This window comes from Hypomesus nipponensis, chromosome 7, assembly GCF_054491055.1.
Source record: "Hypomesus nipponensis isolate SF chromosome 7, ASM5449105v1, whole genome shotgun sequence".
NCBI lineage: Eukaryota > Metazoa > Chordata > Actinopteri > Osmeriformes > Osmeridae > Hypomesus > Hypomesus nipponensis.
Genome location: NC_140367.1, coordinates 15,068,642 through 15,094,671, shown reverse-complemented (window position 1 = coordinate 15,094,671; position 26,030 = coordinate 15,068,642). Strand labels below are relative to the sequence as shown.

The window sequence follows — 26,030 nt, the reverse complement described above, 5'->3', positions numbered from 1 at the left end:
AGAGAAAGGCGTGACACGGGACCTGCTGCATAAACTTGTCGCTTTTAAATATCGGAGCTGATAGCGCAGCGAAGTGCACCAGTAGGCTGTGTTTCCCCTCCATCATTGGATGATATGGCAACTCGCAAAACTCCATTAACAGCTTTTTGGACATGTTTTTCTTTCTTGCTCGCGTCTGTGGCAAGGCTTGGACATGCTACTGCAGCCTGTTGACTTTGTGCCGAAATAGCTCAGTTGGGAGAGCGTTAGACTGAAGATCTAAAGGTCCCTGGTTCGATCCCGGGTTTCGGCAAGGGTTTGGTGTTTCCAGAGTATAGTCTACTCAAGGAAGTGATTGACGGTGCATTTTCTCAAAGGTCACGCCAAAACACTGCTGACCACTGACTGGTCAGAGAAAGGCGTGACACGGGACCTGCTGCATAAACTTGTCGCTTTTAAATATCGGAGCTGATAGCGCAGCGAAGTGCACCAGTAGGCTGTGTTTCCCCTCCATCATTGGATGATATGGCAACTCGCAAAACTCCATTAACAGCTTTTTGGACATGTTTTTCTTTCTTGCTCGCGTCTGTGGCAAGGCTTGGACATGCTACTGCAGCCTGTTCTGTGCCGAAATAGCTCAGTTGGGAGAGTGTTAGACTGAAGCTATAAAGGTCCCTGGTTCGATCCCGGGTTTCGGCAAGGATTTGGTGTTTCCAAAGTACAGTCTACTCAAGGAAGTGGTTGACGGTGCATTTTCTCAAAGGTCACGCCAAAACACTGCTGACCACTGACTGGTCAGAGAAAGGCGTGACACGGGACCTGCTGCATAAACTTGTCGCTTTTAAATATCGGAGCTGATAGCGCAGCGAAGTGCACCAGTAGGCTGTGTTTCCCCTCCATCATTGGATGATATGTTAACTCGCAAAACTCCATTAACAGCTTTTTGGACATGTTTTTCTTTCTTGCTCGCGTCTGTGGCAAGGCTTGGACATGCTACTGCAGACTGCTGTTTTTGTGCTGAAATATCTCAGTTGGGAGAGCGTTAGACTGAAGATCTAAAGGTCCCTGGTTCGTTCCCGGGTTTCGGCAAGGGTTTGGTGTTTCCAAAGTACACTCTACTCAAGGAAGTGGTTGACGGTGCATTTTCTCAAAAGTCACGCCAAAACACTGCTGACCATTGACTGGTCAGAGAAAGGCGCGACACGGGACCTGCTGCATAAACTTGTCGCTTTTAAATATCGGAGCTGATAGCGCAGCGAAGTGCACCAGTAGGCTGTGTTTCCCCTCCATCATTAAATGATAGGGCAACTCGCAAAACTCCATTAACAGCTTTTTGGACATGTTTTTCTTTCTTGCCCGCGTCTGTGGCACGGATTGGACAAGCTACCACAGCCTGTTCTGTGCCGAAATAGCTCAGTTGGGAGAGTGTTAGACTGAAGATCTAAAGGTCCCTGGTTCGATCCCGGGTTTCGGCAAGGATTTGGTGTTTCCAAAGTACAGTCTACTCAAGGAAGTGGTTGACGGTGCATTTTCTCAAAGGTCACGCCAAAACACTGCTGACCACTGACTGGTCAGAGAAAGGCGTGACACGGGACCTGCTGCATAAACTTGTCGCTTTTAAATATCGGAGCTGATAGCGCAGCGAACTGCACCAGTAGGCCGTGTTTCCCCTCCATCATTGGATGATATGACAACTCGCAAAACTCCATTAACAGCTTTTTGGACATGTTTTTCTTTCTTGCTCGCGTCTGTGGCAAGGCTTGGACATGCTACTGCAGCCTGTTGACTTTGTGCCGAATTAGCTCAGTTGGGAGAGTGTTAGACTGAAGATCTAAAGGTCCCTGGTTCACTCCCGGGTTTCGGCAAGGGTTTGGTGTTTCTAAAGTACAATCTACTCAAGGAAGTGGTTGACGGTGCATTTTCTCAAAAGTCACGCCAAAACACTGCTGACCACTGACTGGTCAGAGAAAGGCGTGACACGGGACCTGCTGCATAAACTTGTCGCTTTTAAATATCGGAGCTGATAGCGCAGCGAAGTGCACCAGTAGGCTGTGTTTCCCCTCCATCATTGGATGATATGGCAACTCGCAAAACTCCATTAACAGCTTTTTGGACATGTTTTTCTTTCTTGCTCGCGTCTGTGGCAAGGCTTGGACATGCTACTGCAGCCTGTTGACTTTGTGCCGAAATAGCTCAGTTGGGAGAGCGTTAGACTGAAGATCTAAAGGTCCCTGGTTCGATCCCGGGTTTCGGCAAGGGTTTGGTGTTTCCAAAGTACACTCTACTCAAGGAAGTGGTTGACGGTGCATTTTCTCAAAAGTCACGCCAAAACACTGCTGACCATTGACTGGTCAGAGAAAGGCGCAACACGGGACCTGCTGCATAAACTTGTCGCTTTTAAATATTGGAGCTGATAGCGCAGCGAAGTGCACCAATAGGCTGTGTTTCCCCTCCATCATTAAATGATAGGGCAACTCGCAAAACTCCATTAACAGCTTTTTGGACATGTTTTTCTTTATTGCTCGCGTCTGTGGCGAGGCTTGGACATGCTACTGCAGCCTGTTGTCTTTGTGCCGAAATAGCTCAGTTGGGAGAGCGTTAGACTGAAGATCTAAAGGTCCCTGGTTCGTTCCCGGGTTTCGGCAAGGGTTTGGTGTTTCCAAAGTACACTCTACTCAAGGAAGTGGTTGACGGTGCATTTTCTCAAAAGTCACGCCAAAACACTGCTGACCATTGACTGGTCAGAGAAAGGCGCGACACGGGACCTGCTGCATAAACTTGTCGCTTTTAAATATCGGAGCTGATAGCGCAGCGAAGTGCACCAGTAGGCTGTGTTTCCCCTCCATCATTAAATGATAGGGCAACTCGCAAAACTCCATTAACAGCTTTTTGGACATGTTTTTCTTTCTTGCCCGCGTCTGTGGCACGGATTGGACAAGCTACCACAGCCTGTTCTGTGCCGAAATAGCTCAGTTGGGAGAGTGTTAGACTGAAGATCTAAAGGTCCCTGGTTCGATCCCGGGTTTCGGCAAGGATTTGGTGTTTCCAAAGTACAGTCTACTCAAGGAAGTGGTTGACGGTGCATTTTCTCAAAGGTCACGCCAAAACACTGCTGACCACTGACTGGTCAGAGAAAGGCGTGACACGGGACCTGCTGCATAAACTTGTCGCTTTTAAATATCGGAGCTGATAGCGCAGCGAAGTGCACCAGTAGGCCGTGTTTCCCCTCCATCATTGGATGATATGACAACTCGCAAAACTCCATTAACAGCTTTTTGGACATGTTTTTCTTTCTTGCTCGCGTCTGTGGCAAGGCTTGGACATGCTACTGCAGCCTGTTGACTTTGTGCCGAATTAGCTCAGTTGGGAGAGTGTTAGACTGAAGATCTAAAGGTCCCTGGTCCACTCCCGGGTTTCGGCAAGGGTTTGGTGTTTCTAAAGTACAATCTACTCAAGGAAGTGGTTGACGGTGCATTTTCTCAAAAGTCACGCCAAAACACTGCTGACCACTGACTGGTCAGAGAAAGGCGCGACACGGGACCTGCTGCATAAACTTGTCGCTTTTAAATATCGGAGCTGATAGCGCAGCGAAGTGCACCAGTAGGCTGTGTTTCCCCTCCATCATTAAATGATAGGGCAACTCGCAAAACTCCATTAACAGCTTTTTGGACATGTTTTTCTTTCTTGCTCGCGTCTGTGGCGAGGCTTGGACATGCTACTGCAGCCTGTTCTGTGCCGAAATAGCTCAGTTGGGAGAGTGTTAGACTGAAGATCTAAAGGTCCCTGGTTCAATCCCAGGTTTCGGCAAAGGTTTGGTGTTTCCAAAGTAAAGTCTACTCAAGGAAGTGGTTGACGGTGCATTTTCTCAAAGGTCACGCCAAAACACTGCTGACCACTGACTGGTCAGAGAAAGGCGTGACACGGGACCTGCTGCATAAACTTGTCGCTTTTAAATATCGGAGCTGATAGCGCAGCGAAGTGCACCAGTAGGCTGTGTTTCCCCTCCATCATTGGATGATATGGCAACTCGCAAAACTCCATTAACAGCTTTTTGGACATGTTTTTCTTTCTTGCTCGCGTCTGTGGCAAGGCTTGGACATGCTACTGCAGCCTGTTGACTTTGTGCCGAAATAGCTCAGTTGGGAGAGCGTTAGACTGAAGATCTAAAGGTCCCTGGTTCGATCCCGGGTTTCGGCAAGGGTTTGGTGTTTCCAAAGTACACTCTACTCAAGGAAGTGGTTGACGGTGCATTTTCTCAAAAGTCACGCCAAAACACTGCTGACCATTGACTGGTCAGAGAAAGGCGCAACACGGGACCTGCTGCATAAACTTGTCGCTTTTAAATATTGGAGCTGATAGCGCAGCGAAGTGCACCAATAGGCTGTGTTTCCCCTCCATCATTAAATGATAGGGCAACTTGCAAAACTCCATTAACAGCTTTTTGGACATGTTTTTCTTTATTGCTCGCGTCTGTGGCGAGGCTTGGACATGCTACTGCAGCCTGTTCTGTGCCGAAATAGCTCAGTTGGGAGAGTGTTAGACTGAAGATCTAAAGGTCCCTGGTTCAATCCCGGGTTTCGGCAAAGGTTTGGTGTTTCCAAAGTAAAGTCTACTCAAGGAAGTGGTTGACGGTGCATTTTCTCAAAGGTCACGCCAAAACACTGCTGACCACTGACTGGTCAGAGAAAGGCGTGACACGGGACCTGCTGCATAAACTTGTCGCTTTTAAATATCGGAGCTGATAGCGCAGCGAAGTGCACCAGTAGGCTGTGTTTCCCCTCCATCATTGGATGATATGGCAACTCGCAAAACTCCATTAACAGCTTTTTGGACATGTTTTTCTTTCTTGCTCGCGTCTGTGGCAAGGCTTGGACATGCTACTGCAGCCTGTTGACTTTGTGCCGAAATAGCTCAGTTGGGAGAGCGTTAGACTGAAGATCTAAAGGTCCCTGGTTCGATCCCGGGTTTCGGCAAGGGTTTGGTGTTTCCAAAGTACACTCTACTCAAGGAAGTGGTTGACGGTGCATTTTCTCAAAAGTCACGCCAAAACACTGCTGACCATTGACTGGTCAGAGAAAGGCGCAACACGGGACCTGCTGCATAAACTTGTCGCTTTTAAATATTGGAGCTGATAGCGCAGCGAAGTGCACCAATAGGCTGTGTTTCCCCTCCATCATTAAATGATAGGGCAACTTGCAAAACTCCATTAACAGCTTTTTGGACATGTTTTTCTTTATTGCTCGCGTCTGTGGCGAGGCTTGGACATGCTACTGCAGCCTGTTCTGTGCCGAAATAGCTCAGTTGGGAGAGTGTTAGACTGAAGATCTAAAGGTCCCTGGTTCAATCCCGGGTTTCGGCAAGGGTTTGGTGTTTCCAAAGTAAAGTCTACTCAAGGAAGTGGTTGACGGTGCATTTTCTCAAAGGTCACGCCAAAACACTGCTGACCACTGACTGGTCAGAGAAAGGCGTGACACGGGACCTGCTGCATAAACTTGTCGCTTTTAAATATCGGAGCTGATAGCGCAGCGAAGTGCACCAGTAGGCTGTGTTTCCCCTCCATCATTGGATGATATGGCAACTCGCAAAACTCCATTAACAGCTTTTTGGACATGTTTTTCTTTCTTGCTCGCGTCTGTGGCAAGGCTTGGACATGCTACTGCAGCCTGTTGACTTTGTGCCGAAATAGCTCAGTTGGGAGAGCGTTAGACTGAAGATCTAAAGGTCCCTGGTTCGATCCCGGGTTTCGGCAAGGGTTTGGTGTTTCCAGAGTATAGTCTACTCAAGGAAGTGATTGACGGTGCATTTTCTCAAAGGTCACGCCAAAACACTGCTGACCACTGACTGGTCAGAGAAAGGCGTGACACGGGACCTGCTGCATAAACTTGTCGCTTTTATAGCGCAGCGAAGTGCACCAGTAGGCTGTGTTTCCCCTCCATCATTGGATGATATGGCGACTCGCAAAACTCCATTAACAGCTTTTTGGACATGTTTTTCTTTCTTGCTCGCGTCTGTGGCAAGGCTTGGACATGCTACTGCAGCCTGTTGACTTTGTGCCGAAATAGCTCAGTTGGGAGAGCGTTAGACTGAAGATCTAAAGGTCCCTGGTTCAATCCCGGGTTTCGGCAAGGGTTTGGTGTTTCCAAAGTACACTCTACTCAAGGAAGTGGTTGACGGTGCATTTTCTCAAAAGTCACGCCAAAACACTGCTGACCACTGACTGGTCAGCGAAAGGCGCGACACGGGACCTGCTGCATAAACTTGTCGCTTTTAAATATCGGAGCTGATAGCGCAGCGAAGTGCACCAGTAGGCTGTGTTTCCCCTCCATCATTAAATGATAGGGCAACTCGCAAAACTCCATTAACAGCTTTTTGGACATGTTTTTCTTTATTGCCCGCGTCTGTGGCACGGATTGGACAAGCTACCACAGCCTGTTCTGTGCCGAAATAGCTCAGTTGGGAGAGTGTTAGACTGAAGATCTAAAGGTCCCTGGTTCGATCCCGGGTTTCGGCAAGGATTTGGTGTTTCCAAAGTACAGTCTACTCAAGGAAGTGGTTGACGGTGCATTTTCTCAAAGGTCACGCCAAAACACTGCTGACCACTGACTGGTCAGAGAAAGGCGTGACACGGGACCTGCTGCATAAACTTGTCGCTTTTAAATATCGGAGCTGATAGCGCAGCGAAGTGCACCAGTAGGCCGTGTTTCCCCTCCATCATTGGATGATATGACAACTCGCAAAACTCCATTAACAGCTTTTTGGACATGTTTTTCTTTCTTGCTCGCGTCTGTGGCAAGGCTTGGACATGCTACTGCAGCCTGTTGACTTTGTGCCGAATTAGCTCAGTTGGGAGAGTGTTAGACTGAAGATCTAAAGGTCCCTGGTTCACTCCCGGGTTTCGGCAAGGGTTTGGTGTTTCTAAAGTACAATCTACTCAAGGAAGTGGTTGACGGTGCATTTTCTCAAAAGTCACGCCAAAACACTGCTGACCACTGACTGGTCAGAGAAAGGCGTGACACGGGACCTGCTGCATAAACTTGTCGCTTTTAAATATCGGAGCTGATAGCGCAGCGAAGTGCACCAGTAGGCTGTGTTTCCCCTCCATCATTGGATGATATGGCAACTCGCAAAACTCCATTAACAGCTTTTTGGACATGTTTTTCTTTCTTGCTCGCGTCTGTGGCAAGGCTTGGACATGCTACTGCAGCCTGTTGACTTTGTGCCGAAATAGCTCAGTTGGGAGAGCGTTAGACTGAAGATCTAAAGGTCCCTGGTTCGATCCCGGGTTTCGGCAAGGGTTTGGTGTTTCCAAAGTACACTCTACTCAAGGAAGTGGTTGACGGTGCATTTTCTCATAAGTCACGCCAAAACACTGCTGACCATTGACTGGTCAGAGAAAGGCGCAACACGGGACCTGCTGCATAAACTTGTCGCTTTTAAATATTGGAGCTGATAGCGCAGCGAAGTGCACCAATAGGCTGTGTTTCCCCTCCATCATTAAATGATAGGGCAACTCGCAAAACTCCATTAACAGCTTTTTGGACATGTTTTTCTTTATTGCTTGCGTCTGTGGCGAGGCTTGGACATGCTACTGCAGCCTGTTCTGTGCCGAAATAGCTCAGTTGGGAGAGTGTTAGACTGAAGATCTAAAGGTCCCTGGTTCAATCCCGGGTTTCGGCAAGGGTTTGGTGTTTCCAAAGTAAAGTCTACTCAAAGAAGTGGTTGACGGTGCATTTTCTCAAAGGTCACGCCAAAACACTGCTGACCACTGACTGGTCAGAGAAAGGCGTGACACGGGACCTGCTGCATAAACTTGTCGCTTTTAAATATCGGAGCTGATAGCGCAGCGAAGTGCACCAGTAGGCTGTGTTTCCCCTCCATCATTGGATGATATGGCAACTCGCAAAACTCCATTAACAGCTTTTTGGACATTTTTTTCTTTCTTGCTCGCGTCTGTGGCAAGGCTTGGACATGCTACTGCAGCCTGTTGACTTTGTGCCGAAATAGCTCAGTTGGGAGAGCGTTAGACTGAAGATCTAAAGGTCCCTGGTTCGATCCCGGGTTTCGGCAAGGGTTTGGTGTTTCCAGAGTATAGTCTACTCAAGGAAGTGATTGACGGTGCATTTTCTCAAAGGTCACGCCAAAACACTGCTGACCACTGACTGGTCAGAGAAAGGCGTGACACGGGACCTGCTGCATAAACTTGTCGCTTTTAAATATCGGAGCTGATAGCGCAGCGAAGTGCACCAGTAGGCTGTGTTTCCCCTCCATCATTGGATGATATGGCAACTCGCAAAACTCCATTAACAGCTTTTTGGACATGTTTTTCTTTCTTGCTCGCGTCTGTGGCAAGGCTTGGACATGCTACTGCAGCCTGTTGACTTTGTGCCGAAATAGCTCAGTTGGGAGAGCGTTAGACTGAAGATCTAAAGGTCCCTGGTTCGATCCCGGGTTTCGGCAAGGGTTTGGTGTTTCCAAAGTACACTCTACTCAAGGAAGTGGTTGACGGTGCATTTTCTCAAAAGTCACGCCAAAACACTGCTGACCATTGACTGGTCAGAGAAAGGCGCGACACGGGACCTGCTGCATAAACTTGTCGCTTTTAAATATCGGAGCTGATAGCGCAGCGAAGTGCACCAGTAGGCTGTGTTTCCCCTCCATCATTAAATGATAGGGCAACTCGCAAAACTCCATTAACAGCTTTTTGGACATGTTTTTCTTTCTTGCCCGCGTCTGTGGCACGGATTGGACAAGCTACCACAGCCTGTTCTGTGCCGAAATAGCTCAGTTGGGAGAGTGTTAGACTGAAGATCTAAAGGTCCCTGGTTCGATCCCGGGTTTCGGCAAGGATTTGGTGTTTCCAAAGTACAGTGTACTCAAGAAAGTGGTTGACGGTGAATTTTCTCAAAGGTCACACCAAAAAACTGCTGACCACTGACTGGTCAGAGAAAGGCGCGACACGGGACCCGCTTCATAAACTTGTCGCTTTTAATTATCGGAGCTGATAGCGCAGCGAAGTGCACCAGTAGGCCGTGTTTCCCCTCCATCATTGGATGATATGACAACTCGCAAAACTCCATTAACAGCTTTTTGGACATGTTTTTCTTTCTTGCTCGCGTCTGTGGCAAGGCTTGGACATGCTACTGCAGCCTGTTGACTTTGTGCCGAATTAGCTCAGTTGGGAGAGTGTTAGACTGAAGATCTAAAGGTCCCTGGTTCACTCCCGGGTTTCGGCAAGGGTTTGGTGTTTCTAAAGTACAATCTACTCAAGGAAGTGGTTGACGGTGCATTTTCTCAAAAGTCACGCCAAAACACTGCTGACCACTGACTGGTCAGAGAAAGGCGTGACACGGGACCTGCTGCATAAACTTGTCGCTTTTAAATATCGGAGCTGATAGCGCAGCGAAGTGCACCAGTAGGCTGTGTTTCCCCTCCATCATTGGATGATATGGCAACTCGCAAAACTCCATTAACAGCTTTTTGGACATGTTTTTCTTTCTTGCTCGCGTCTGTGGCAAGGCTTGGACATGCTACTGCAGCCTGTTGACTTTGTGCCGAAATAGCTCAGTTGGGAGAGCGTTAGACTGAAGATCTAAAGGTCCCTGGTTCGATCCCGGGTTTCGGCAAGGGTTTGGTGTTTCCAAAGTACACTCTACTCAAGGAAGTGGTTGACGGTGCATTTTCTCAAAAGTCACGCCAAAACACTGCTGACCATTGACTGGTCAGAGAAAGGCGCAACACGGGACCTGCTGCATAAACTTGTCGCTTTTAAATATTGGAGCTGATAGCGCAGCGAAGTGCACCAATAGGCTGTGTTTCCCCTCCATCATTAAATGATAGGGCAACTTGCAAAACTCCATTAACAGCTTTTTGGACATGTTTTTCTTTATTGCTCGCGTCTGTGGCGAGGCTTGGACATGCTACTGCAGCCTGTTCTGTGCCGAAATAGCTCAGTTGGGAGAGTGTTAGACTGAAGATCTAAAGGTCCCTGGTTCAATCCCGGGTTTCGGCAAGGGTTTGGTGTTTCCAAAGTAAAGTCTACTCAAGGAAGTGGTTGACGGTGCATTTTCTCAAAGGTCACGCCAAAACACTGCTGACCACTGACTGGTCAGAGAAAGGCGTGACACGGGACCTGCTGCATAAACTTGTCGCTTTTAAATATCGGAGCTGATAGCGCAGCGAAGTGCACCAGTAGGCTGTGTTTCCCCTCCATCATTGGATGATATGGCAACTCGCAAAACTCCATTAACAGCTTTTTGGACATGTTTTTCTTTCTTGCTCGCGTCTGTGGCAAGGCTTGGACATGCTACTGCAGCCTGTTGACTTTGTGCCGAAATAGCTCAGTTGGGAGAGCGTTAGACTGAAGATCTAAAGGTCCCTGGTTCGATCCCGGGTTTCGGCAAGGGTTTGGTGTTTCCAGAGTATAGTCTACTCAAGGAAGTGATTGATGGTGCATTTTCTCAAAGGTCACGCCAAAACACTGCTGACCACTGACTGGTCAGAGAAAGGCGTGACACGGGACCTGCTGCATAAACTTGTCGCTTTTATAGCGCAGCGAAGTGCACCAGTAGGCTGTGTTTCCCCTCCATCATTGGATGATATGGCGACTCGCAAAACTCCATTAACAGCTTTTTGGACATGTTTTTCTTTCTTGCTCGCGTCTGTGGCAAGGCTTGGACATGCTACTGCAGCCTGTTGACTTTGTGCCGAAATAGCTCAGTTGGGAGAGCGTTAGACTGAAGATCTAAAGGTCCCTGGTTCGATCCCGGGTTTCGGCAAGGGTTTGGTGTTTCCAAAGTACACTCTACTCAAGGAAGTGGTTGACGGTGCATTTTCTCAAAAGTCACGCCAAAACACTGCTGACCATTGACTGGTCAGCGAAAGGCGCGACACGGGACCTGCTGCATAAACTTGTCGCTTTTAAATATCGGAGCTGATAGCGCAGCGAAGTGCACCAGTAGGCTGTGTTTCCCCTCCATCATTAAATGATAGGGCAACTCGCAAAACTCCATTAACAGCTTTTTGGACATGTTTTTCTTTATTGCCCGCGTCTGTGGCACGGATTGGACAAGCTACCACAGCCTGTTCTGTGCCGAAATAGCTCAGTTGGGAGAGTGTTAGACTGAAGATCTAAAGGTCCCTGGTTCGATCCCGGGTTTCGGCAAGGATTTGGTGTTTCCAAAGTACAGTCTACTCAAGGAAGTGGTTGACGGTGCATTTTCTCAAAGGTCACGCCAAAACACTGCTGACCACTGACTGGTCAGAGAAAGGCGTGACACGGGACCTGCTGCATAAACTTGTCGCTTTTAAATATCGGAGCTGATAGCGCAGCGAAGTGCACCAGTAGGCCGTGTTTCCCCTCCATCATTGGATGATATGACAACTCGCAAAACTCCATTAACAGCTTTTTGGACATGTTTTTCTTTCTTGCTCGCGTCTGTGGCAAGGCTTGGACATGCTACTGCAGCCTGTTGACTTTGTGCCGAATTAGCTCAGTTGGGAGAGTGTTAGACTGAAGATCTAAAGGTCCCTGGTTCACTCCCGGGTTTCGGCAAGGGTTTGGTGTTTCTAAAGTACAATCTACTCAAGGAAGTGGTTGACGGTGCATTTTCTCAAAAGTCACGCCAAAACACTGCTGACCACTGACTGGTCAGAGAAAGGCGTGACACGGGACCTGCTGCATAAACTTGTCGCTTTTAAATATCGGAGCTGATAGCGCAGCGAAGTGCACCAGTAGGCTGTGTTTCCCCTCCATCATTGGATGATATGGCAACTCGCAAAACTCCATTAACAGCTTTTTGGACATGTTTTTCTTTATTGCTCGCGTCTGTGGCGAGGCTTGGACATGCTACTGCAGCCTGTTCTGTGCCGAAATAGCTCAGTTGGGAGAGTGTTAGACTGAAGATCTAAAGGTCCCTGGTTCAATCCCGGGTTTCGGCAAGGGTTTGGTGTTTCCAAAGTAAAGTCTACTCAAGGAAGTGGTTGACGGTGCATTTTCTCAAAGGTCACGCCAAAACACTGCTGACCACTGACTGGTCAGAGAAAGGCGTGACACGGGACCTGCTGCATAAACTTGTCGCTTTTAAATATCGGAGCTGATAGCGCAGCGAAGTGCACCAGTAGGCTGTGTTTCCCCTCCATCATTGGATGATATGGCAACTCGCAAAACTCCATTAACAGCTTTTTGGACATGTTTTTCTTTCTTGCTCGCGTCTGTGGCAAGGCTTGGACATGCTACTGCAGCCTGTTGACTTTGTGCCGAAATAGCTCAGTTGGGAGAGCGTTAGACTGAAGATCTAAAGGTCCCTGGTTCGATCCCGGGTTTCGGCAAGGGTTTGGTGTTTCCAGAGTATAGTCTACTCAAGGAAGTGATTGATGGTGCATTTTCTCAAAGGTCACGCCAAAACACTGCTGACCACTGACTGGTCAGAGAAAGGCGTGACACGGGACCTGCTGCATAAACTTGTCGCTTTTATAGCGCAGCGAAGTGCACCAGTAGGCTGTGTTTCCCCTCCATCATTGGATGATATGGCGACTCGCAAAACTCCATTAACAGCTTTTTGGACATGTTTTTCTTTCTTGCTCGCGTCTGTGGCAAGGCTTGGACATGCTACTGCAGCCTGTTGACTTTGTGCCGAAATAGCTCAGTTGGGAGAGCGTTAGACTGAAGATCTAAAGGTCCCTGGTTCGATCCCGGGTTTCGGCAAGGGTTTGGTGTTTCCAAAGTACACTCTACTCAAGGAAGTGGTTGACGGTGCATTTTCTCAAAAGTCACGCCAAAACACTGCTGACCATTGACTGGTCAGCGAAAGGCGCGACACGGGACCTGCTGCATAAACTTGTCGCTTTTAAATATCGGAGCTGATAGCGCAGCGAAGTGCACCAGTAGGCTGTGTTTCCCCTCCATCATTAAATGATAGGGCAACTCGCAAAACTCCATTAACAGCTTTTTGGACATGTTTTTCTTTATTGCCCGCGTCTGTGGCACGGATTGGACAAGCTACCACAGCCTGTTCTGTGCCGAAATAGCTCAGTTGGGAGAGTGTTAGACTGAAGATCTAAAGGTCCCTGGTTCGATCCCGGGTTTCGGCAAGGATTTGGTGTTTCCAAAGTACAGTCTACTCAAGGAAGTGGTTGACGGTGCATTTTCTCAAAGGTCACGCCAAAACACTGCTGACCACTGACTGGTCAGAGAAAGGCGTGACACGGGACCTGCTGCATAAACTTGTCGCTTTTAAATATCGGAGCTGATAGCGCAGCGAAGTGCACCAGTAGGCCGTGTTTCCCCTCCATCATTGGATGATATGACAACTCGCAAAACTCCATTAACAGCTTTTTGGACATGTTTTTCTTTCTTGCTCGCGTCTGTGGCAAGGCTTGGACATGCTACTGCAGCCTGTTGACTTTGTGCCGAATTAGCTCAGTTGGGAGAGTGTTAGACTGAAGATCTAAAGGTCCCTGGTTCACTCCCGGGTTTCGGCAAGGGTTTGGTGTTTCTAAAGTACAATCTACTCAAGGAAGTGGTTGACGGTGCATTTTCTCAAAAGTCACGCCAAAACACTGCTGACCACTGACTGGTCAGAGAAAGGCGTGACACGGGACCTGCTGCATAAACTTGTCGCTTTTAAATATCGGAGCTGATAGCGCAGCGAAGTGCACCAGTAGGCTGTGTTTCCCCTCCATCATTGGATGATATGGCAACTCGCAAAACTCCATTAACAGCTTTTTGGACATGTTTTTCTTTCTTGCTCGCGTCTGTGGCAAGGCTTGGACATGCTACTGCAGCCTGTTGACTTTGTGCCGAAATAGCTCAGTTGGGAGAGCGTTAGACTGAAGATCTAAAGGTCCCTGGTTCGATCCCGGGTTTCGGCAAGGGTTTGGTGTTTCCAAAGTACACTCTACTCAAGGAAGTGGTTGACGGTGCATTTTCTCAAAAGTCACGCCAAAACACTGCTGACCATTGACTGGTCAGAGAAAGGCGCAACACGGGACCTGCTGCATAAACTTGTCGCTTTTAAATATTGGAGCTGATAGCGCAGCGAAGTGCACCAATAGGCTGTGTTTCCCCTCCATCATTAAATGATAGGGCAACTCGCAAAACTCCATTAACAGCTTTTTGGACATGTTTTTCTTTATTGCTCGCGTCTGTGGCGAGGCTTGGACATGCTACTGCAGCCTGTTCTGTGCCGAAATAGCTCAGTTGGGAGAGTGTTAGACTGAAGATCTAAAGGTCCCTGGTTCGATCCCGGGTTTCGGCAAGGATTTGGTGTTTCCAAAGTACAGTGTACTCAAGGAAGTGGTTGACGGTGCATTTTCTCAAAGGTCACGCCAAAACACTGCTGACCACTGACTGGTCAGAGAAAGGCGTGACACGGGACCTGCTGCATAAACTTGTCGCTTTTAAATATCGGAGCTGATAGCGCAGCGAAGTGCACCAGTAGGCCGTGTTTCCCCTCCATCATTGGATGATATGACAACTCGCAAAACTCCATTAACAGCTTTTTGGACATGTTTTTCTTTCTTGCTCGCGTCTGTGGCAAGGCTTGGACATGCTACTGCAGCCTGTTGACTTTGTGCCGAATTAGCTCAGTTGGGAGAGTGTTAGACTGAAGATCTAAAGGTCCCTGGTTCACTCCCGGGTTTCGGCAAGGGTTTGGTGTTTCTAAAGTACAATCTACTCAAGGAAGTGGTTGACGGTGCATTTTCTCAAAAGTCACGCCAAAACACTGCTGACCACTGACTGGTCAGAGAAAGGCGTGACACGGGACCTGCTGCATAAACTTGTCGCTTTTAAATATCGGAGCTGATAGCGCAGCGAAGTGCACCAGTAGGCTGTGTTTCCCCTCCATCATTGGATGATATGGCAACTCGCAAAACTCCATTAACAGCTTTTTGGACATGTTTTTCTTTCTTGCTCGCGTCTGTGGCAAGGCTTGGACATGCTACTGCAGCCTGTTGACTTTGTGCCGAAATAGCTCAGTTGGGAGAGCGTTAGACTGAAGATCTAAAGGTCCCTGGTTCGATCCCGGGTTTCGGCAAGGGTTTGGTGTTTCCAAAGTACACTCTACTCAAGGAAGTGGTTGACGGTGCATTTTCTCAAAAGTCACGCCAAAACACTGCTGACCATTGACTGGTCAGAGAAAGGCGCAACACGGGACCTGCTGCATAAACTTGTCGCTTTTAAATATTGGAGCTGATAGCGCAGCGAAGTGCACCAATAGGCTGTGTTTCCCCTCCATCATTAAATGATAGGGCAACTTGCAAAACTCCATTAACAGCTTTTTGGACATGTTTTTCTTTATTGCTCGCGTCTGTGGCGAGGCTTGGACATGCTACTGCAGCCTGTTCTGTGCCGAAATAGCTCAGTTGGGAGAGTGTTAGACTGAAGATCTAAAGGTCCCTGGTTCAATCCCGGGTTTCGGCAAGGGTTTGGTGTTTCCAAAGTAAAGTCTACTCAAGGAAGTGGTTGACGGTGCATTTTCTCAAAGGTCACGCCAAAACACTGCTGACCACTGACTGGTCAGAGAAAGGCGTGACACGGGACCTGCTGCATAAACTTGTCGCTTTTAAATATCGGAGCTGATAGCGCAGCGAAGTGCACCAGTAGGCTGTGTTTCCCCTCCATCATTGGATGATATGGCAACTCGCAAAACTCCATTAACAGCTTTTTGGACATGTTTTTCTTTCTTGCTCGCGTCTGTGGCAAGGCTTGGACATGCTACTGCAGCCTGTTGACTTTGTGCCGAAATAGCTCAGTTGGGAGAGCGTTAGACTGAAGATCTAAAGGTCCCTGGTTCGATCCCGGGTTTCGGCAAGGGTTTGGTGTTTCCAGAGTATAGTCTACTCAAGGAAGTGATTGACGGTGCATTTTCTCAAAGGTCACGCCAAAACACTGCTGACCACTGACTGGTCAGAGAAAGGCGTGACACGGGACCTGCTGCATAAACTTGTCGCTTTTATAGCGCAGCGAAGTGCACCAGTAGGCTGTGTTTCCCCTCCATCATTGGATGATATGGCGACTCGCAAAACTCCATTAACAGCTTTTTGGACATGTTTTTCTTTCTTGCTCGCGTCTGTGGCAAGGCTTGGACATGCTACTGCAGCCTGTTGACTTTGTGCCGAAATAGCTCAGTTGGGAGAGCGTTAGACTGAAGATCTAAAGGTCCCTGGTTCGATCCCGGGTTTCGGCAAGGGTTTGGTGTTTCCAAAGTACACTCTACTCAAGGAAGTGGTTGACGGTGCATTTTCTCAAAAGTCACGCCAAAACACTGCTGACCATTGACTGGTCAGCGAAAGGCGCGACACGGGACCTGCTGCATAAACTTGTCGCTTTTAAATATCGGAGCTGATAGCGCAGCGAAGTGCACCAGTAGGCTGTGTTTCCCCTCCATCATTAAATGATAGGGCAACTCGCAAAACTCCATTAACAGCTTTTTGGACATGTTTTTCTTTCTTGCCCGCGTCTGTGGCACGGATTGGACAAGCTACCACAGCCTGTTCTGTGCCGAAATAGCTCAGTTGGGAGAGTGTTAGACTGAAGATCTAAAGGTCCCTGGTTCGATCCCGGGTTTCGGCAAGGATTTGGTGTTTCCAAAGTACAGTCTACTCAAGGAAGTGGTTGACGGTGCATTTTCTCAAAGGTCACGCCAAAACACTGCTGACCACTGACTGGTCAGAGAAAGGCGTGACACGGGACCTGCTGCATAAACTTGTCGCTTTTAAATATCGGAGCTGATAGCGCAGCGAAGTGCACCAGTAGGCCGTGTTTCCCCTCCATCATTGGATGATATGACAACTCGCAAAACTCCATTAACAGCTTTTTGGACATGTTTTTCTTTCTTGCTCGAGTCTGTGGCAAGGCTTGGACATGCTACTGCAGCCTGTTGACTTTGTGCCGACTTAGCTCAGTTGGGAGAGTGTTAGACTGAAGATCTAAAGGTCCCTGGTTCACTCCCGGGTTTCGGCAAGGGTTTGGTGTTTCTAAAGTACAATCTACTCAAGGAAGTGGTTGACGGTGCATTTTCTCAAAAGTCACGCCAAAACACTGCTGACCACTGACTGGTCAGAGAAAGGCGTGACACGGGACCTGCTGCATAAACTTGTCGCTTTTAAATATCGGAGCTGATAGCGCAGCGAAGTGCACCAGTAGGCTGTGTTTCCCCTCCATCATTGGATGATATGGCAACTCGCAAAACTCCATTAACAGCTTTTTGGACATGTTTTTCTTTCTTGCTCGCGTCTGTGGCAAGGCTTGGACATGCTACTGCAGCCTGTTGACTTTGTGCCGAAATAGCTCAGTTGGGAGAGCGTTAGACTGAAGATCTAAAGGTCCCTGGTTCGATCCCGGGTTTCGGCAAGGGTTTGGTGTTTCCAAAGTACACTCTACTCAAGGAAGTGGTTGACGGTGCATTTTCTCAAAAGTCACGCCAAAACACTGCTGACCATTGACTGGTCAGAGAAAGGCGCAACACGGGACCTGCTGCATAAACTTGTCGCTTTTAAATATTGGAGCTGATAGCGCAGCGAAGTGCACCAATAGGCTGTGTTTCCCCTCCATCATTAAATGATAGGGCAACTCGCAAAACTCCATTAACAGCTTTTTGGACATGTTTTTCTTTATTGCTCGCGTCTGTGGCGAGGCTTGGACATGCTACTGCAGCCTGTTCTGTGCCGAAATAGCTCAGTTGGGAGAGTGTTAGACTGAAGATCTAAAGGTCCCTGGTTCAATCCCGGGTTTCGGCAAGGGTTTGGTGTTTCCAAAGTAAAGTCTACTCAAGGAAGTGGTTGACGGTGCATTTTCTCAAAGGTCACGCCAAAACACTGCTGACCACTGACTGGTCAGAGAAAGGCGTGACACGGGACCTGCTGCATAAACTTGTCGCTTTTAAATATCGGAGCTGATAGCGCAGCGAAGTGCAACAGTAGGCTGTGTTTCCCCTCCATCATTGGATGATATGGCAACTCGCAAAACTCCATTAACAGCTTTTTGGACATTTTTTTCTTTCTTGCTCGCGTCTGTGGCAAGGCTTGGACCTGCTACTGCAGCCTGTTGACTTTGTGCCGAAATAGCTCAGTTGGGAGAGCGTTAGACTGAAGATCTAAAGGTCCCTGGTTCGATCCCGGGTTTCGGCAAGGGTTTGGTGTTTCCAGAGTATAGTCTACTCAAGGAAGTGATTGACGGTGCATTTTCTCAAAGGTCACGCCAAAACACTGCTGACCACTGACTGGTCAGAGAAAGGCGTGACACGGGACCTGCTGCATAAACTTGTCGCTTTTAAATATCGGAGCTGATAGCGCAGCGAAGTGCACCAGTAGGCTGTGTTTCCCCTCCATCATTGGATGATATGGCAACTCGCAAAACTCCATTAACAGCTTTTTGGACATGTTTTTCTTTCTTGCTCGCGTCTGTGGCAAGGCTTGGACATGCTACTGCAGCCTGTTGACTTTGTGCCGAAATAGCTCAGTTGGGAGAGCGTTAGACTGAAGATCTAAAGGTCCCTGGTTCGATCCCGGGTTTCGGCAAGGGTTTGGTGTTTCCAAAGTACACTCTACTCAAGGAAGTGGTTGACGGTGCATTTTCTCAAAAGTCACGCCAAAACACTGCTGACCATTGACTGGTCAGAGAAAGGCGCGACACGGGACCTGCTGCATAAACTTGTCGCTTTTAAATATCGGAGCTGATAGCGCAGCGAAGTGCACCAGTAGGCTGTGTTTCCCCTCCATCATTAAATGATAGGGCAACTCGCAAAACTCCATTAACAGCTTTTTGGACATGTTTTTCTTTCTTGCCCGCGTCTGTGGCACGGATTGGACAAGCTACCACAGCCTGTTCTGTGCCGAAATAGCTCAGTTGGGAGAGTGTTAGACTGAAGATCTAAAGGTCCCTGGTTCGATCCCGGGTTTCGGCAAGGATTTGGTGTTTCCAAAGTACAGTGTACTCAAGGAAGTGGTTGACGGTGCATTTTCTCAAAGGTCACGCCAAAACACTGCTGACCACTGACTGGTCAGAGAAAGGCGTGACACGGGACCTGCTGCATAAACTTGTCGCTTTTAAATATCGGAGCTGATAGCGCAGCGAAGTGCACCAGTAGGCCGTGTTTCCCCTCCATCATTGGATGATATGACAACTCGCAAAACTCCATTAACAGCTTTTTGGACATGTTTTTCTTTCTTGCTCGCGTCTGTGGCAAGGCTTGGACATGCTACTGCAGCCTGTTGACTTTGTGCCGAATTAGCTCAGTTGGGAGAGTGTTAGACTGAAGATCTAAAGGTCCCTGGTTCACTCCCGGGTTTCGGCAAGGGTTTGGTGTTTCTAAAGTACAATCTACTCAAGGAAGTGGTTGACGGTGCATTTTCTCAAAAGTCACGCCAAAACACTGCTGACCACTGACTGGTCAGAGAAAGGCGTGACACGGGACCTGCTGCATAAACTTGTCGCTTTTAAATATCGGAGCTGATAGCGCAGCGAAGTGCACCAGTAGGCTGTGTTTCCCCTCCATCATTGGATGATATGGCAACTCGCAAAACTCCATTAACAGCTTTTTGGACATGTTTTTCTTTCTTGCTCGCGTCTGTGGCAAGGCTTGGACATGCTACTGCAGCCTGTTGACTTTGTGCCGAAATAGCTCAGTTGGGAGAGCGTTAGACTGAAGATCTAAAGGTCCCTGGTTCGATCCCGGGTTTCGGCAAGGGTTTGGTGTTTCCAAAGTACACTCTACTCAAGGAAGTGGTTGACGGTGCATTTTCTCAAAAGTCACGCCAAAACACTGCTGACCATTGACTGGTCAGAGAAAGGCGCAACACGGGACCTGCTGCATAAACTTGTCGCTTTTAAATATTGGAGCTGATAGCGCAGCGAAGTGCACCAATAGGCTGTGTTTCCCCTCCATCATTAAATGATAGGGCAACTCGCAAAACTCCATTAACAGCTTTTTGGACATGTTTTTCTTTATTGCTCGCGTCTGTGGCGAGGCTTGGACATGCTACTGCAGCCTGTTCTGTGCCGAAATAGCTCAGTTGGGAGAGTGTTAGACTGAAGATCTAAAGGTCCCTGGTTCAATCCCGGGTTTCGGCAAGGGTTTGGTGTTTCCAAAGTAAAGTCTACTCAAGGAAGTGGTTGACGGTGCATTTTCTCAAAGGTCACGCCAAAACACTGCTGACCACTGACTGGTCAGAGAAAGGCGTGACACGGGACCTGCTGCATAAACTTGTCGCTTTTAAATATCGGAGCTGATAGCGCAGCGAAGTGCACCAGTAGGCTGTGTTTCCCCTCCATCATTGGATGATATGGCAACTCGCAAAACTCCATTAACAGCTTTTTGGACATTTTTTTCTTTCTTGCTCGCGTCTGTGGCAAGGCTTGGACATGCTACTGCAGCCTGTTGACTTTGTGCCGAAATAGCTCAGTTGGGAGAGCGTTAGACTGAAGATCTAAAGGTCCCTGGTTCGATCCCGGGTTTCGGCAAGGGTTTGGTGTTTCCAGAGTATAGTCTACTCAAGGAAGTGATTGACGGTGCATTTTCTCAAAGGTCACGCCAAAACACTGCTGACCACTGACTGGTCAGAGAAAGGCGTGACACGGGACCTGCTGCATAAACTTGTCGCTTTTAAATATCGGAGCTGATAGCGCAGCGAAGTGCACCAGTAGGCTGTGTTTCCCCTCCATCATTGGATGATATGGCAACTCGCAAAACTCCATTAACAGCTTTTTGGACATGTTTTTCTTTCTTGCTCGCGTCTGTGGCAAGGCTTGGACATGCTACTGCAGCCTGTTGACTTTGTGCCGAAATAGCTCAGTTGGGAGAGCGTTAGACTGAAGATCTAAAGGTCCCTGGTTCGATCCCGGGTTTCGGCAAGGGTTTGGTGTTTCTAAAGTACAATCTACTCAAGGAAGTGGTTGACGGTGCATTTTCTCAAAAGTCACGCCAAAACACTGCTGACCACTGACTGGTCAGAGAAAGGCGTGACACGGGACCTGCTGCATAAACTTGTCGCTTTTAAATATCGGAGCTGATAGCGCAGCGAAGTGCACCAGTAGGCTGTGTTTCCCCTCCATCATTGGATGATATGGCAACTCGCAAAACTCCATTAACAGCTTTTTGGACATGTTTTTCTTTCTTGCTCGCGTCTGTGGCAAGGCTTGGACATGCTACTGCAGCCTGTTGACTTTGTGCCGAAATAGCTCAGTTGGGAGAGCGTTAGACTGAAGATCTAAAGGTCCCTGGTTCGATCCCGGGTTTCGGCAAGGGTTTGGTGTTTCCAAAGTACACTCTACTCAAGGAAGTGGTTGACGGTGCATTTTCTCAAAAGTCACGCCAAAACACTGCTGACCATTGACTGGTCAGAGAAAGGCGCAACACGGGACCTGCTGCATAAACTTGTCGCTTTTAAATATTGGAGCTGATAGCGCAGCGAAGTGCACCAATAGGCTGTGTTTCCCCTCCATCATTAAATGATAGGGCAACTCGCAAAACTCCATTAACAGCTTTTTGGACATGTTTTTCTTTATTGCTCGCGTCTGTGGCGAGGCTTGGACATGCTACTGCAGCCTGTTCTGTGCCGAAATAGCTCAGTTGGGAGAGTGTTAGACTGAAGATCTAAAGGTCCCTGGTTCAATCCCGGGTTTCGGCAAGGGTTTGGTGTTTCCAAAGTAAAGTCTACTCAAGGAAGTGGTTGACGGTGCATTTTCTCAAAGGTCACGCCAAAACACTGCTGACCACTGACTGGTCAGAGAAAGGCGTGACACGGGACCTGCTGCATAAACTTGTCGCTTTTAAATATCGGAGCTGATAGCGCAGCGAAGTGCACCAGTAGGCTGTGTTTCCCCTCCATCATTGGATGATATGGCAACTCGCAAAACTCCATTAACAGCTTTTTGGACATTTTTTTCTTTCTTGCTCGCGTCTGTGGCAAGGCTTGGACATGCTACTGCAGCCTGTTGACTTTGTGCCGAAATAGCTCAGTTGGGAGAGCGTTAGACTGAAGATCTAAAGGTCCCTGGTTCGATCCCGGGTTTCGGCAAGGGTTTGGTGTTTCCAGAGTATAGTCTACTCAAGGAAGTGATTGACGGTGCATTTTCTCAAAGGTCACGCCAAAACACTGCTGACCACTGACTGGTCAGAGAAAGGCGTGACACGGGACCTGCTGCATAAACTTGTCGCTTTTAAATATCGGAGCTGATAGCGCAGCAAAGTGCACCAATAGGCTGTGTTTCCCCTCCATCATTGGATGATATGGCAACTCGCAAAACTCCATTAACAGCTTTTTGGACATGTTTTTCTTTCTTGCTGGCGTCTGTGGCAAGGCTTGGACATGCTACTACAGCCTGTTGACTTTGTGCCGAAATAGCTCAGTTGGGAGAGCGTTAGACTGAAGATCTAAAGGTCCCTGGTTCGATCCCGGGTTTCGGCAAGGGTTTGGTGTTTCCAAAGTACACTCTACTCAAGGAAGTGGTTGACGGTGCATTTTCTCAAAAGTCACGCCAAAACACTGCTGACCACTGACTGGTCAGAGAAAGGCGTGACACGGGACCTGCTGCATAAACTTGTCGCTTTTAAATATCGGAGCTGATAGCGCAGCGAAGTGCACCAGTAGGCTGTGTTTCCCCTCCATCATTGGATGATATGGCAACTCGCAAAACTCCATTAACAGCTTTTTGGACATGTTTTTCTTTCTTGCTCGCGTCTGTGGCAAGGCTTGGACATGCTACTGCAGCCTGTTGACTTTGTGCCGAAATAGCTCAGTTGGGAAGGGCGTTAGACTGAAGATCTAAAGGTCCCTGGTTCGATCCCGGGTTTCGGCAAGGGTTTGGTGTTTCCAAAGTACACTCTACTCAAGGAAGTGGTTGACGGTGCATTTTCTCAAAAGTCACGCCAAAACACTGCTGACCATTGACTGGTCAGAGAAAGGCGCAACACGGGACCTGCTGCATAAACTTGTCGCTTTTAAATATCGGAGCTGATAGCGCAGCGAAGTGCACCAATAGGCTGTGTTTCCCCTCCATCATTAAATGATAGGGCAACTCGCAAAACTCCATTAACAGCTTTTTGGACATGTTTTTCTTTATTGCTCGCGTCTGTGGCGAGGCTTGGACATGCTACTGCAGCCTGTTCTGTGCCGAAATAGCTCAGTTGGGAGAGTGTTAGACTGAAGATCTAAAGGTCCCTGGTTCAATCCCGGGTTTCGGCAAGGGTTTGGTGTTTCCAAAGTAAAGTCTACTCAAGGAAGTGGTTGACGGTGCATTTTCTCAAAGGTCACGCCAAAACACTGCTGACCACTGACTGGTCAGAGAAAGGCGTGACACGGGACCTGCTGCATAAACTTGTCGCTTTTAAATATCGGAGCTGATAGCGCAGTGAAGTGCACCAGTAGGCTGTGTTTCCCCTCCATCATTGGATGATATGGCAACTCGCAAAACTCCATTAACAGCTTTTTGGACATGTTTTTCTTTCTTGCTCGCGTCTGTGGCAAGGCTTGGACATGCTACTGCAGCCTGTTGCCTTTGTGCCGAAATAGCTCAGTTGGTAGAGCGTTAGACTGAAGATCTAAAGGTCCCTCGTTTGATCCCGGGTTTCGGCAAGGGTTTGGTGTTTCCAAAGTACACTCTACTCAAGGAAGTGGTTAACGGTGCATTTTCTCAAAAGTCACGCCAAAACACTGCTGACCATTGACTGGTCAGAGAAAGGCGCGACACGGGACCTGCTGCATAAACTTGTCGCTTTTAAATATCGGAGCTGATAGCGCAGCGAAGTGCACCAGTAGGCTGTGTTTCCCCTCCATCATTAAATGATAGGGCAACTCGCAAAACTCCATTAACAGCTTTTTGGACATGTTTTTCTTTCTTGCCCGCGTCTGTGGCACGGATTGGACAAGCTACCACAGCCTATTCTGTGCCGAAATAGCTCAGTTGGGAGAGTGTTAGACTGAAGATCTAAAGGTCCCTGGTTCACTCCCGGGTTTCGGCAAGGGTTTGGTGTTTCTAAAGTACAATCTACTCAAGGAAGTGGTTGACGGTGCATTTTCTCAAAAGTCACGCCAAAACACTGCTGACCACTGACTGGTCAGAGAAAGGCGCGACACGGGACCTGCTGCATAAACTTGTCGCTTTTAAATATCGGAGCTGATAGCGCAGCGAAGTGCACCAGTAGGCTGTGTTTCCCCTCCATCATTAAATGATAGGGCAACTCGCAAAACTCCATTAACAGCTTTTTGGACATGTTTTTCTTTCTTGCTCGCGTCTGTGGCAAGGCTTGGACATGCTACCTGTTGCTACCAGCCTGTTGACTTTGTGCCGAAATAGCTCAGTTGGGAGAGCGTTAGACTGAAGATCTAAAGGTCCCTGGTTCGATCCCGGGTTTCGGCAAGGGTTTGGTGTTTCCAGAGTATAGACTACTCAAGGAAGTGATTGACGGTGCATTTTCTCAAAGGTCACGCCAAAACACTGCTGACCATTGACTGGTCAGAGAAAGGCGCGACACGGGACCTGCTGCATAAACTTGTCGCTTTTAAATATCGGAGCTGATAGCGCAGCGAAGTGCACCAGTAGGCTGTGTTTCCCCTCCATCATTAAATGATAGGGCAACTCGCAAAACTCCATTAACAGCTTTTTGGACATGTTTTTCTTTCTTGCCCGCGTCTGTGGTACGGATTGGACAAGCTACCACAGCCTGTTCTGTGCCGAAATAGCTCAGTTGGGAGAGTGTTAGACTGAAGATCTAAAGGTCCCTGGTTCGATCCCGGGTTTCGGCAAGTATTTGGTGTTTTCAAAGTACAGTCTACTCAAGGAAGTGGTTGACGGTGCATTTTCTCAAAGGTCACGCCAAAACACTGCTGACCACTGACTGGTCAGAGAAAGGCGTGACACGGGACCTGCTGCATAAACTTGTCGCTTTTAAATATCGGAGCTGATAGCGCAGCGAAGTGCACCAGTAGGCTGTGTTTCCCCTCCATCATTGGATGATATGGCAACTCGCAAAACTCCATTAACAGCTTTTTGGACATGCTTTTCTTTCTTGCCCGCGTCTGTGGCAAGGCTTGGACAAGCTACTGCAGACTGTTGACTATGTGCCGAAATAGCTCAGTTAGGAGAGCGTTAGACTGAAGATCTAAAGGTCCCTCGTTCAATCCCGGGTTTCGGCGAGGCTTTGGTGTTTCCAGAGTATAGTCTACTCAAGGAAGTGATTGACGGTGCATTTTCTCAAAGGTCACGCCAAAACACTGCTGACCACTGACTGGTCAGAGAAAGGCGTGACACGGGACCTGCTGCATAAACTTGTCGCTTTTAAATATCGGAGCTGATAGCGCAGCGAAGTGCACCAGTAGGCCGTGTTTCCCCTCCATCATTGGATGATATGGCAACTCGCAAAACTCCATTAACAGCTTTTTTGGACATGTTTTTCTTTCTTGCTCGCGTCTGTGGCAAGGCTTGGACATGCTACTGCAGCCTGTTCTGTGCCGAAATAGCTCAGTTGGGAGAGTGTTAGACTGAAGATCTAAAGGTCCCTGGTTCAATCCCGGGTTTCGGCAAGGGTTTGGTGTTTCCAAAGTAAAGTCTACTCAAGGAAGTGGTTGACGGTGCATTTTCTCAAAGGTCACGCCAAAACACTGCTGACCACTGACTGGTCAGAGAAAGGCGTGACACGGGACCTGCTGCATAAACTTGTCGCTTTTAAATATCGGAGCTGATAGCGCAGCGAAGTGCACCAGTAGGCTGTGTTTCCCCTCCATCATTGGATGATATGGCAACTCGCAAAACTCCATTAACAGCTTTTTGGACATGTTTTTCTTTCTTGCTCGCGTCTGTGGCAAGGCTTGGACATGCTACTGCAGCCTGTTGACTTTGTGCCGAAATAGCTCAGTTGGGAGAGCGTTAGACTGAAGATCTAAAGGTCCCTGGTTCGATCCCGGGTTTCGGCAAGGGTTTGGTGTTTCCAAAGTACACTCTACTCAAGGAAGTGGTTGACGGTGCATTTTCTCAAAAGTCACGCCAAAACACTGCTGACCATTGACTGGTCAGAGAAAGGCGCGACACGGGACCTGCTGCATAAACTTGTCGC

At 48.3% G+C, this 26,030-nt stretch overlaps 39 non-coding genes across 39 annotated transcripts; all 39 read left to right on the top strand.

Annotated features, from left to right (window-relative positions):
• Positions 1-219: 219 nt before the first annotated feature.
• trnaf-gaa (transfer RNA phenylalanine (anticodon GAA)) lies at positions 220-292 on the top strand. Its single transcript has one exon. It is a non-coding gene; the product is annotated as a tRNA-Phe (tRNA).
• A 1,089-nt stretch (positions 293-1,381) lies between these two features.
• trnaf-gaa (transfer RNA phenylalanine (anticodon GAA)) lies at positions 1,382-1,454 on the top strand. The gene has a single exon. It is a non-coding gene; the product is annotated as a tRNA-Phe (tRNA).
• A 707-nt stretch (positions 1,455-2,161) lies between these two features.
• Positions 2,162-2,234, top strand: trnaf-gaa (transfer RNA phenylalanine (anticodon GAA)). The gene has a single exon. It is a non-coding gene; the product is annotated as a tRNA-Phe (tRNA).
• Positions 2,235-2,937: 703 nt separating this feature from the next.
• trnaf-gaa (transfer RNA phenylalanine (anticodon GAA)) lies at positions 2,938-3,010 on the top strand. Its single transcript has one exon. It is a non-coding gene; the product is annotated as a tRNA-Phe (tRNA).
• Positions 3,011-4,103: 1,093 nt separating this feature from the next.
• trnaf-gaa (transfer RNA phenylalanine (anticodon GAA)) lies at positions 4,104-4,176 on the top strand. The gene has a single exon. It is a non-coding gene; the product is annotated as a tRNA-Phe (tRNA).
• A 703-nt stretch (positions 4,177-4,879) lies between these two features.
• trnaf-gaa (transfer RNA phenylalanine (anticodon GAA)) lies at positions 4,880-4,952 on the top strand. Its single transcript has one exon. It is a non-coding gene; the product is annotated as a tRNA-Phe (tRNA).
• Positions 4,953-5,655: 703 nt separating this feature from the next.
• trnaf-gaa (transfer RNA phenylalanine (anticodon GAA)) lies at positions 5,656-5,728 on the top strand. The gene has a single exon. It is a non-coding gene; the product is annotated as a tRNA-Phe (tRNA).
• A 303-nt stretch (positions 5,729-6,031) lies between these two features.
• On the top strand, positions 6,032-6,104 carry trnaf-gaa (transfer RNA phenylalanine (anticodon GAA)). Its single transcript has one exon. It is a non-coding gene; the product is annotated as a tRNA-Phe (tRNA).
• Positions 6,105-6,417: 313 nt separating this feature from the next.
• trnaf-gaa (transfer RNA phenylalanine (anticodon GAA)) lies at positions 6,418-6,490 on the top strand. The gene has a single exon. It is a non-coding gene; the product is annotated as a tRNA-Phe (tRNA).
• A 707-nt stretch (positions 6,491-7,197) lies between these two features.
• Positions 7,198-7,270, top strand: trnaf-gaa (transfer RNA phenylalanine (anticodon GAA)). The gene has a single exon. It is a non-coding gene; the product is annotated as a tRNA-Phe (tRNA).
• Positions 7,271-7,973: 703 nt separating this feature from the next.
• On the top strand, positions 7,974-8,046 carry trnaf-gaa (transfer RNA phenylalanine (anticodon GAA)). Its single transcript has one exon. It is a non-coding gene; the product is annotated as a tRNA-Phe (tRNA).
• A 317-nt stretch (positions 8,047-8,363) lies between these two features.
• Positions 8,364-8,436, top strand: trnaf-gaa (transfer RNA phenylalanine (anticodon GAA)). The gene has a single exon. It is a non-coding gene; the product is annotated as a tRNA-Phe (tRNA).
• Positions 8,437-8,749: 313 nt separating this feature from the next.
• Positions 8,750-8,822, top strand: trnaf-gaa (transfer RNA phenylalanine (anticodon GAA)). Its single transcript has one exon. It is a non-coding gene; the product is annotated as a tRNA-Phe (tRNA).
• A 707-nt stretch (positions 8,823-9,529) lies between these two features.
• trnaf-gaa (transfer RNA phenylalanine (anticodon GAA)) lies at positions 9,530-9,602 on the top strand. Its single transcript has one exon. It is a non-coding gene; the product is annotated as a tRNA-Phe (tRNA).
• A 703-nt stretch (positions 9,603-10,305) lies between these two features.
• trnaf-gaa (transfer RNA phenylalanine (anticodon GAA)) lies at positions 10,306-10,378 on the top strand. Its single transcript has one exon. It is a non-coding gene; the product is annotated as a tRNA-Phe (tRNA).
• A 303-nt stretch (positions 10,379-10,681) lies between these two features.
• Positions 10,682-10,754, top strand: trnaf-gaa (transfer RNA phenylalanine (anticodon GAA)). Its single transcript has one exon. It is a non-coding gene; the product is annotated as a tRNA-Phe (tRNA).
• Positions 10,755-11,067: 313 nt separating this feature from the next.
• trnaf-gaa (transfer RNA phenylalanine (anticodon GAA)) lies at positions 11,068-11,140 on the top strand. The gene has a single exon. It is a non-coding gene; the product is annotated as a tRNA-Phe (tRNA).
• A 1,093-nt stretch (positions 11,141-12,233) lies between these two features.
• Positions 12,234-12,306, top strand: trnaf-gaa (transfer RNA phenylalanine (anticodon GAA)). The gene has a single exon. It is a non-coding gene; the product is annotated as a tRNA-Phe (tRNA).
• Positions 12,307-12,609: 303 nt separating this feature from the next.
• trnaf-gaa (transfer RNA phenylalanine (anticodon GAA)) lies at positions 12,610-12,682 on the top strand. Its single transcript has one exon. It is a non-coding gene; the product is annotated as a tRNA-Phe (tRNA).
• A 313-nt stretch (positions 12,683-12,995) lies between these two features.
• On the top strand, positions 12,996-13,068 carry trnaf-gaa (transfer RNA phenylalanine (anticodon GAA)). The gene has a single exon. It is a non-coding gene; the product is annotated as a tRNA-Phe (tRNA).
• Positions 13,069-13,775: 707 nt separating this feature from the next.
• trnaf-gaa (transfer RNA phenylalanine (anticodon GAA)) lies at positions 13,776-13,848 on the top strand. The gene has a single exon. It is a non-coding gene; the product is annotated as a tRNA-Phe (tRNA).
• A 313-nt stretch (positions 13,849-14,161) lies between these two features.
• On the top strand, positions 14,162-14,234 carry trnaf-gaa (transfer RNA phenylalanine (anticodon GAA)). Its single transcript has one exon. It is a non-coding gene; the product is annotated as a tRNA-Phe (tRNA).
• Positions 14,235-14,941: 707 nt separating this feature from the next.
• Positions 14,942-15,014, top strand: trnaf-gaa (transfer RNA phenylalanine (anticodon GAA)). The gene has a single exon. It is a non-coding gene; the product is annotated as a tRNA-Phe (tRNA).
• Positions 15,015-15,717: 703 nt separating this feature from the next.
• Positions 15,718-15,790, top strand: trnaf-gaa (transfer RNA phenylalanine (anticodon GAA)). Its single transcript has one exon. It is a non-coding gene; the product is annotated as a tRNA-Phe (tRNA).
• Positions 15,791-16,093: 303 nt separating this feature from the next.
• trnaf-gaa (transfer RNA phenylalanine (anticodon GAA)) lies at positions 16,094-16,166 on the top strand. Its single transcript has one exon. It is a non-coding gene; the product is annotated as a tRNA-Phe (tRNA).
• Positions 16,167-16,479: 313 nt separating this feature from the next.
• Positions 16,480-16,552, top strand: trnaf-gaa (transfer RNA phenylalanine (anticodon GAA)). Its single transcript has one exon. It is a non-coding gene; the product is annotated as a tRNA-Phe (tRNA).
• Positions 16,553-17,259: 707 nt separating this feature from the next.
• Positions 17,260-17,332, top strand: trnaf-gaa (transfer RNA phenylalanine (anticodon GAA)). The gene has a single exon. It is a non-coding gene; the product is annotated as a tRNA-Phe (tRNA).
• Positions 17,333-18,035: 703 nt separating this feature from the next.
• trnaf-gaa (transfer RNA phenylalanine (anticodon GAA)) lies at positions 18,036-18,108 on the top strand. The gene has a single exon. It is a non-coding gene; the product is annotated as a tRNA-Phe (tRNA).
• A 317-nt stretch (positions 18,109-18,425) lies between these two features.
• On the top strand, positions 18,426-18,498 carry trnaf-gaa (transfer RNA phenylalanine (anticodon GAA)). Its single transcript has one exon. It is a non-coding gene; the product is annotated as a tRNA-Phe (tRNA).
• A 313-nt stretch (positions 18,499-18,811) lies between these two features.
• Positions 18,812-18,884, top strand: trnaf-gaa (transfer RNA phenylalanine (anticodon GAA)). Its single transcript has one exon. It is a non-coding gene; the product is annotated as a tRNA-Phe (tRNA).
• Positions 18,885-19,591: 707 nt separating this feature from the next.
• Positions 19,592-19,664, top strand: trnaf-gaa (transfer RNA phenylalanine (anticodon GAA)). Its single transcript has one exon. It is a non-coding gene; the product is annotated as a tRNA-Phe (tRNA).
• A 703-nt stretch (positions 19,665-20,367) lies between these two features.
• Positions 20,368-20,440, top strand: trnaf-gaa (transfer RNA phenylalanine (anticodon GAA)). Its single transcript has one exon. It is a non-coding gene; the product is annotated as a tRNA-Phe (tRNA).
• A 317-nt stretch (positions 20,441-20,757) lies between these two features.
• trnaf-gaa (transfer RNA phenylalanine (anticodon GAA)) lies at positions 20,758-20,830 on the top strand. Its single transcript has one exon. It is a non-coding gene; the product is annotated as a tRNA-Phe (tRNA).
• A 317-nt stretch (positions 20,831-21,147) lies between these two features.
• Positions 21,148-21,220, top strand: trnaf-gaa (transfer RNA phenylalanine (anticodon GAA)). Its single transcript has one exon. It is a non-coding gene; the product is annotated as a tRNA-Phe (tRNA).
• A 703-nt stretch (positions 21,221-21,923) lies between these two features.
• trnaf-gaa (transfer RNA phenylalanine (anticodon GAA)) lies at positions 21,924-21,996 on the top strand. Its single transcript has one exon. It is a non-coding gene; the product is annotated as a tRNA-Phe (tRNA).
• Positions 21,997-22,313: 317 nt separating this feature from the next.
• Positions 22,314-22,386, top strand: trnaf-gaa (transfer RNA phenylalanine (anticodon GAA)). The gene has a single exon. It is a non-coding gene; the product is annotated as a tRNA-Phe (tRNA).
• A 1,878-nt stretch (positions 22,387-24,264) lies between these two features.
• Positions 24,265-24,337, top strand: trnaf-gaa (transfer RNA phenylalanine (anticodon GAA)). The gene has a single exon. It is a non-coding gene; the product is annotated as a tRNA-Phe (tRNA).
• Positions 24,338-24,650: 313 nt separating this feature from the next.
• trnaf-gaa (transfer RNA phenylalanine (anticodon GAA)) lies at positions 24,651-24,723 on the top strand. The gene has a single exon. It is a non-coding gene; the product is annotated as a tRNA-Phe (tRNA).
• Positions 24,724-25,817: 1,094 nt separating this feature from the next.
• trnaf-gaa (transfer RNA phenylalanine (anticodon GAA)) lies at positions 25,818-25,890 on the top strand. The gene has a single exon. It is a non-coding gene; the product is annotated as a tRNA-Phe (tRNA).
• Positions 25,891-26,030: the final 140 nt, after the last annotated feature.